The sequence below is a fragment of the Dipteris shenzhenensis genome, chromosome 3 (assembly GCF_047967505.1).
Source record: "Dipteris shenzhenensis isolate YYH24624 ecotype China chromosome 3, Dip_SZ_1.0, whole genome shotgun sequence".
In the NCBI taxonomy this organism is placed as follows: Eukaryota; Viridiplantae; Streptophyta; class Polypodiopsida; order Gleicheniales; family Dipteridaceae; genus Dipteris; species Dipteris shenzhenensis.
The window spans coordinates 1,830,062-1,837,443 of NC_141598.1; positions in this window are offsets into that span (position 1 = coordinate 1,830,062).

Here is a 7,382-nt window from a genome sequence, read left to right on the forward strand (position 1 = left end):
AGTTCCAAGGGAGGATTTTGGAGGACCTTGTTAATGTGTTTAATAAGGTTCTTGTCTTCAAAAAAGTCTCAATGAGTGTGTGATGCCTTGTTGATGATGGGAAAAGTCCTAATGATCAAAACTACGACTCAATACTCAATGTACATAAACAACAAGAATTGTGCCTTTGAAAGCCTTGGAAGGTCGCATCTGGGTTAAAAATCATATGAAACCTTATTCTCTTAGTCTTTATTGATTCTCAGAGCACTCATTCTTCTACAAAATACATAAGTTTCTTTCTATTTCTTAATCTCTCTATCTCAATGTCTGTCATAGACTCTTTGTCTTTTTAAACCATTACAAAATATTTTACAAAGCTTAAAAAGAGCATCATATATATTGAAAGTGCACTTCTTCTCCTCCATAGCTCAGAGTGAAAATCTTCTTGAATGATAATGGCCTTACAACTCCCTCAACTACATGGGAGTGAAGAATGGTTGCATAAACCCTTACAAGCTCAAAAAAAACTAAAGAATGGGAGGTGATGAAGCATCTTAGCCCAACTCTTCTCCACCCCATTCACAAGAGAGAAGGTTGGGAGGGATGAGTGTGTTGGAGTACACCACAAGAGAGATGGAGACAAATGCTGAATACACAATGTGATATAAATTTTGAGGCAACACATACATATACTCAACACATTTTACAATTAGCTTCCCGCATTCTACAATAGTATAGGCCCATTATAAGGCTCTGATACCATGTGAAATTGGAGAGTGAGAGATACACTATAGAAGCCTAAAATCGATGACCCCATTGGAAATTAAAGACCAAATGGCTTATGCTTAGGGTTAGGGTTTTCCATGTCCCCTTTTATGATCCTCTATAAACCTTAGTCTTTGGTACGATTTACACCATTTGTAACAAGAAGCTTTTGAATTATCAATTTGACATATAATCTTGAAAAAATCAGAGGGTTAAGAAGACCTAGCATCCACAGACCTTGTAATAATTTGAAAATTATACAAATTATGAGATTAAAATATTAGCATCTACATGATTACTGTACACTTTTAAACATTTGGACATACATACACACACACACACACACACACACACACACACATATATATGTGTGTGTGTGTGTGTGTGTGTGTGTACAGAGAGAGAGAGGGAGAGAGAGAGTGAGTGAGAGAGATAGATAGAGAGAGAGAGATGTGATGATAGTTGTAACATCCATGAGGGCCAAATTTGATCTATGGCACCATAACAAAAGCCAATAAGTCTATGGTAGGTCATATGACTGATTATGTATGGTGGAAAACATGTTGCATGTTTAAGGATCCAACAAATAATGTCTTGTCTCTTTAACCATTGTGATGTATGCTCCCATAGCTAAAGTATGGCAAGTTGGAAGAGAGAACAAGCAATGATCAAGTACTCAAAATCTATTTGCCCAGCTAGCATAGTGTGCATAGCCTCTGTGAAGGAGGAGTAGGTGTGAGGCATGTAGCATGACATCTACCTATTTCTCATCATAAATGATGTGAGTTTGTCCATATGGAAGAAATTGTATGCATTGCAAATCTTGAAATTAGTTCTAGGAGGTAAGGCTTCATATATTGTTTGCTTGGTGTAAAGAAATAGTATTTTTATAATCCAGGCATATTGTTTGAGTCTAGTACTCAAATCTTGTGCATTGATCTGAATGCTCCCATGGCACCAAAAAACATCTCCTCAAGAAGACCTCTAAAACATCTCATAGAGAGAGAGAGAGAGAGTTGTATTAATGTCTTCTAGAGGCCTCACGAGCCTGCGAGACAAAGTACAATCAATAGAGTGACTCATACAAGCCACTATGGGTTGAAGCAAAGGGATCGTTAAGGCCCTTGCTGAGTGCAAAGCTAAGCTACTAGTCTCAAAATCTCAAAAAAACTCAAGCATGCAAAGCTAGTTCTTCAAATGCATATCCTAGGGCCATGTGGCTCTTTGATGAGCCAAAAGATATCATGTAACTATGTCTATCGAGCCATCTCTCAATGTTGTGGGAAGCATGGTCTCCATGATCTCTATATTTGATGGGCAATATCAAGAGCATCCTCTCTGTCACTGACTCCACTACTCCATGCTGTCTCTTCCTATTGATCCATGTTGCCTTCATGTCAGCAGCTATCTCATCCTCCTCTACACTAATGTGTCTAGGGGCTAACTCAAAGGCATCAAAGTTGGTGGCATGCCACTATTAGCTACCTTGCTCATTCTCATCCCTTCCTTTATTTTGTGTCGTAACCTTGCTAAAGTGGCGAATTCATTTGTTTACATTCTCAAATGGGAGTACTTTGGAGCTTGATGCATATGCTGATGCTTTAGATAAAAATTTAGATGATTGTTGAAGACCACTTTCTTAAATAAATTTAATAAAACCCAATCCTATTTTTTGAGATCACTCAAAGTATATTAATATAGTGAAAATAGGACTCAATGGAGCCTATGGGAGTTAAATGTGTTGTATCATACAATGACTATACAATATGCTAATTATATATACTCTCTCTCTTTCTCTCTCTCTCTCTCTCTCTCTCTCTCTCTCTCTCTCTCTCTTTCATGTGGTCTCTATTCACTATTCTTTGAGTGAAGCCTTCATTAGTGAGTTGCATCATAGACCTGATCCTATTCCACTACATGTGAGGTTGAGTGGTTCTACCTCTTGGTTTCAAACATGTTAGAAACCATGAGGAAGAATCGCTCAGACTCACACACAACAAAATAGGAAAGGTTTTAAAAATTATCTTCCTTAGGGAGTGGAGCCATTAAGTTCCATACCTTCTCGCTTATTTACAACATACTAGTCAATGAACCTTCATCATGTCCCTAGATTGACCCAACTATCAACAATTATATTTTATTAATTATAAGTGTACCATCAATTACATTTCATTAATTACAAGTGTACCGTTTTTATAAAAGTTCTATCCTAGCCATGGTATGGCAAATAATTTAGCCCGCCTAGGGATGGCTAGTCCATGAGCTTTAAATAACTTATTTTAGGGTTTGAAAAAGTATAGGACCTTTAGGCTTCTCAAATGTAGCAATTAAATGTAGAGGCCAATAAGTTATAGTTTTTGCAAAAGAATCAAAGTTGGCATGGAGCATAGTTGGAGATTGATTAATGGGGGAAAGGGCAAGTCATACTCTTTGGCCAAATGAATTTTTTCATACAATTATAAGAAATCATAAAGTTATGGATTGTGAGATTGTGAGGGGAAAAATCATATTGTGCGCTCATGATGCTTTCATCCCACACCGAGCACATTATAAGGGAAAATCATATTAGAGGAGGCTAAACACAAAAGTGGCCCCTCTCATGATACTTGCTAGCTTGGGTATCCTTTCCAACCCCATGGCTGCTTACCATGAACTTGAAATTACCAAAGAGATTCCTTATGGAGGAAAAAGGGACTACCTTTAACATATCCAATAAATCATGTACCTTTCTCACACATAAAAAGTATATGTTAGACTATTATAATACCTAAAGAAAACAAAACCATGCTACAATCTTACTCAATAGGAAAATATACATATCCAATGAGGCTAAGTCATGAGAAATAACACATGCATAAGTATGTATCATAACTATGATAGACTTGAATTTAAATTGTTAAACAGTCACTTGTCAAACTCATTTTGTATCTACTCTTATGTGAAAGCACCAGACAAGGCAAAACCTAATATGTATTTAATGATCTTTCAACTTTAGCTCCTTGCAGACTCTTCCAAAATATGATTTTCACATCATTAATCATCTACTTGCTCACATTATCCTTAGTCTTTCCTTTTACAATCTACATGTGTAACTACTTCTCTTACGCTACATGGTCTTGATGCTTTCACAGTGAAATTACTCTGTCAACATATTTCTTCCATGTGAACAAATGAATAAAACAAATTGCTATAAGAAATATGAATATCACTAAGATGCCCCACAGTTCTTATAGCAAGAATAATATCATATCTATAAAATACGTGCTTATAATCATGTCTTGTTATCATAACAAACTCATTGTAAAGGAGACTATTCCATTTGTTATAGTCCTAGCCTTGTGATAGACATCAATGTTGTTATGATAAATGCCAATAATTGTGCCTTCTAATTAGTCAACAATCAAACACAATACATCCATGCCGAGAATCGTGCCTTCTCATTTCTCAACAATCAACCATAACATAACACATCCATGTCTCGTTATCTATGGACATTTGACTCTTTGTGTAAGCCAAATGTGAACCCCTAAAGAACATAGTTATACCCATCAATTCTTCTTATATCAACTACTAGTTTTTGTGGACAAGGGTTGGGATCCTTTAATGCAAATAGATGCATCACTATGGCATTGGTGTTCAATTTCTTCTCTGTTTAGGACTTGCATGCGTAACTTAATGTTTATAGATTTTCAAAGGATAAAGCTGTTGGAGAAGTGATCCTCTTAGGAGTGATAGCATGACTAAGGTTTGAGTGGTGTTCATGGATTGGGTATTGATTGTTGGTCGATCTTTGGTGATTGGACCATGCATGAGATCACGTATATTAGAGGGGTTGTGGAGAAGGGACTAGATGTTACATGAAGGTGTTGATTGGCAGGCGGTGGTGAACCATGGCTACTACAAAGGGATTCATCTCAATTATTCTATTCCTTTTGTCATGATCTCACAAGCTATAGAGCTGTGAGTCAAGGTCTACTAGATAGGACGTATTTTGTAGTGCAGCTACATGTCAGATATAGGGTCGATAGTTGAGTCTCTTTGCTTTGTAATTGCCAACATGCTCCATATAGTTGAGGTGCAATTTTCAAACTTGGGGCACGAACTCAATATGCAATATGTTACTACCCTCGTCCAAAATCCAGGGTATGGGGGGATAAGGTCTATATATAATATGCATGGATTTCCTTATAAAATTTCAAATATGCAAGGGAAAAATAGGAAAATTTCATGTCCCCTTTCCCAACAAATATAAGGTATATAACTTGAAAAATATACAAGATTTTAAGATTTGTACATATTTTTAATAATATGTGAGGCCCAAGGGGGAGGGGGTCTTTTGGATGAGGGGGAGTAAAAAAATACACTAAAATATGAAAACCCATCTCCTTTCAAATTAATGTAACTTTTTCATGTGTTATCCAAATTTCAAGGTGTAAAGACATATTTGAAGCTCTTTTAGTGTAGAACATAACTATGCTGATTTGGATAATTTCTACTCATGGCATATTGTTAAATTCATATCATACTTAAGTTTTTTATAGGTTTTCTTACTAAAGGGAGTTGGAGCCTTAAGTTTTCTTACTAAAGGATAGATAGACAAGTTTTTGTCTCAATCTCTATACTTGCTTTGTGATACGTAGTTGTTCAATATGTGCATCTTTCTCTTTGTATATGTGAGGAGTGGATCTCATAAGAGATAGAACTGCATGCAATTGTTAACAAACTGATTGCCAACAAGTGGTATCATAGTAGTTTGGTTTTGAGAGTCTAGTGGGATGAGTGAAGGCAAGATTCATGAGTCTAGTGGGATGAGTGAAGGCAAGATTCATGAGCAGAATTAAAAAGTACGGCTTGGCTAGTCTCGACATCAACGGCCGTGTGTTGGTGTGGAAGAGAAAAAGGTTGAGTAAAGTTCGTTGGCACTCCAAGAGATTGTTATTAATGACATTGAATAATCACTTGTGAATGACTAAAGCATAAACTTAGTCAACTAGCGATCCCTTTGGCTAGACTAATTTTACATCTTCTTGACAATAAAGCCTCAATGGATTCTACGTGTAACAAAACCATGCTTTAAGAACTAATAATCGTTAACTGATGATCTATTTATCTTGATTGTGACATGGCTCTCAAAGTGTGCCACCATCAATCTTTTGGGATGTATCCATCGTTGAAAAGAGGCTCACAACAATTGCACTAAATTTCAAATAATGTACTATATCTAGTAGTTATTTAAGAAGCATTTAATACATCAAATACTAAAAAGAAGCATTTAGATTATCATTCATAAGAGAGCAGCTCATAAATAATATGACATGAATCCGCAATACATTTTATGATTAAATTAAATTGGAAAGGTCAACTTCATATGCATTATATTTCGATCCTTTCCCCATTATTGCTTTCCTCCATGTGTAGGTAGATTTGGATGTTATTCCTATGCTTTCTTTCTATGTAGGCATGCTATATATTTTTATAAACATCATGTAAAAAAATTACTAGTGGTGAAAGAAGAAGAATTGACAAACAACGATTACAGAAGGTGTACACGAAATAAACCACGATCAATTATAATTCCCACACTCGTGTATGTTTTTGGAATGGTTGCAAGTAGCATGGTATGAGTATTGCATGGATAAATAAATAGTATTCATAGAATTACATGTCGATGGATTCAGATAGCAACACTTGGATTTGATTGGTCAAAATACTATAGAATGAAGATAAAGATAGATGGCACTCATGCCGTACTAACTCTTAAATAGAGTTCATATCCTCATACCATCCAATAAACTAACAGGTACAAAAGTGTGGATAGTTGAGGAGTTCGCTTGGGCTGAATTTAGCCAAAAGGCAATGATGTTAGCAAAGGCAAAGGCAGCCAAAACAGTTGGTAAATTGGTGTTTATTGTGAGGGCAAGGCCATCATCAAAGAGATGAAGTCTAAACTTAAAGACCCTCAATCTGCAACAACTGATAGCTCTTTTGTTTCATGGGTGAAGATATAAACTTGAGTAGCTTTACCCTAAACTTATTGTATCTAGTTTAATCAATCTCATGGACTTTTGCTCTTCTACAATCTTTAGTATTCCCTCCCTCCCTCCCTCCCTCTCTCTCTCTCTCTCTCTCTCTCTCTCTCTCTCTCTCTCTCTCTCTCTCTCTCTCTCTCTCTCTCTCTCTCCCCCCTCCCTCCCATGCTAAAAAGGAAAATAGTTTTAGAAGTGACAATGAATGTATATGCATCTTTATGCTATTTCATTAATCAATGTGGAATCTATCATGGTCTTCTTATAGTTTTGATGAGATTCTACACCTCCCCATAGGGAGAAACCCAAATTGTCCATTGGCATTTGACAATTTTTTGGAGAATATAAGTGTAATAAATTGAAAAAAGCTATGGAAATGTTAAACGATCGTTGGCCCAATTTTAAGCCACTACTCGCATGAGAATCATAATAACTATTGTAATTAATAGTCTAGAGTGTAAAGATATTTGCATTGGGCAGTTACCTGTGGGATCCCATTATTGAAACCTTCAATTCTAAAGATTTTTTTGTCTTGAACCTTGCATATGAGATTGGAGGTGATAATTATTAATGCTTTTACTTCTATGGAGTACACCTTTGATTTCAAAGTTG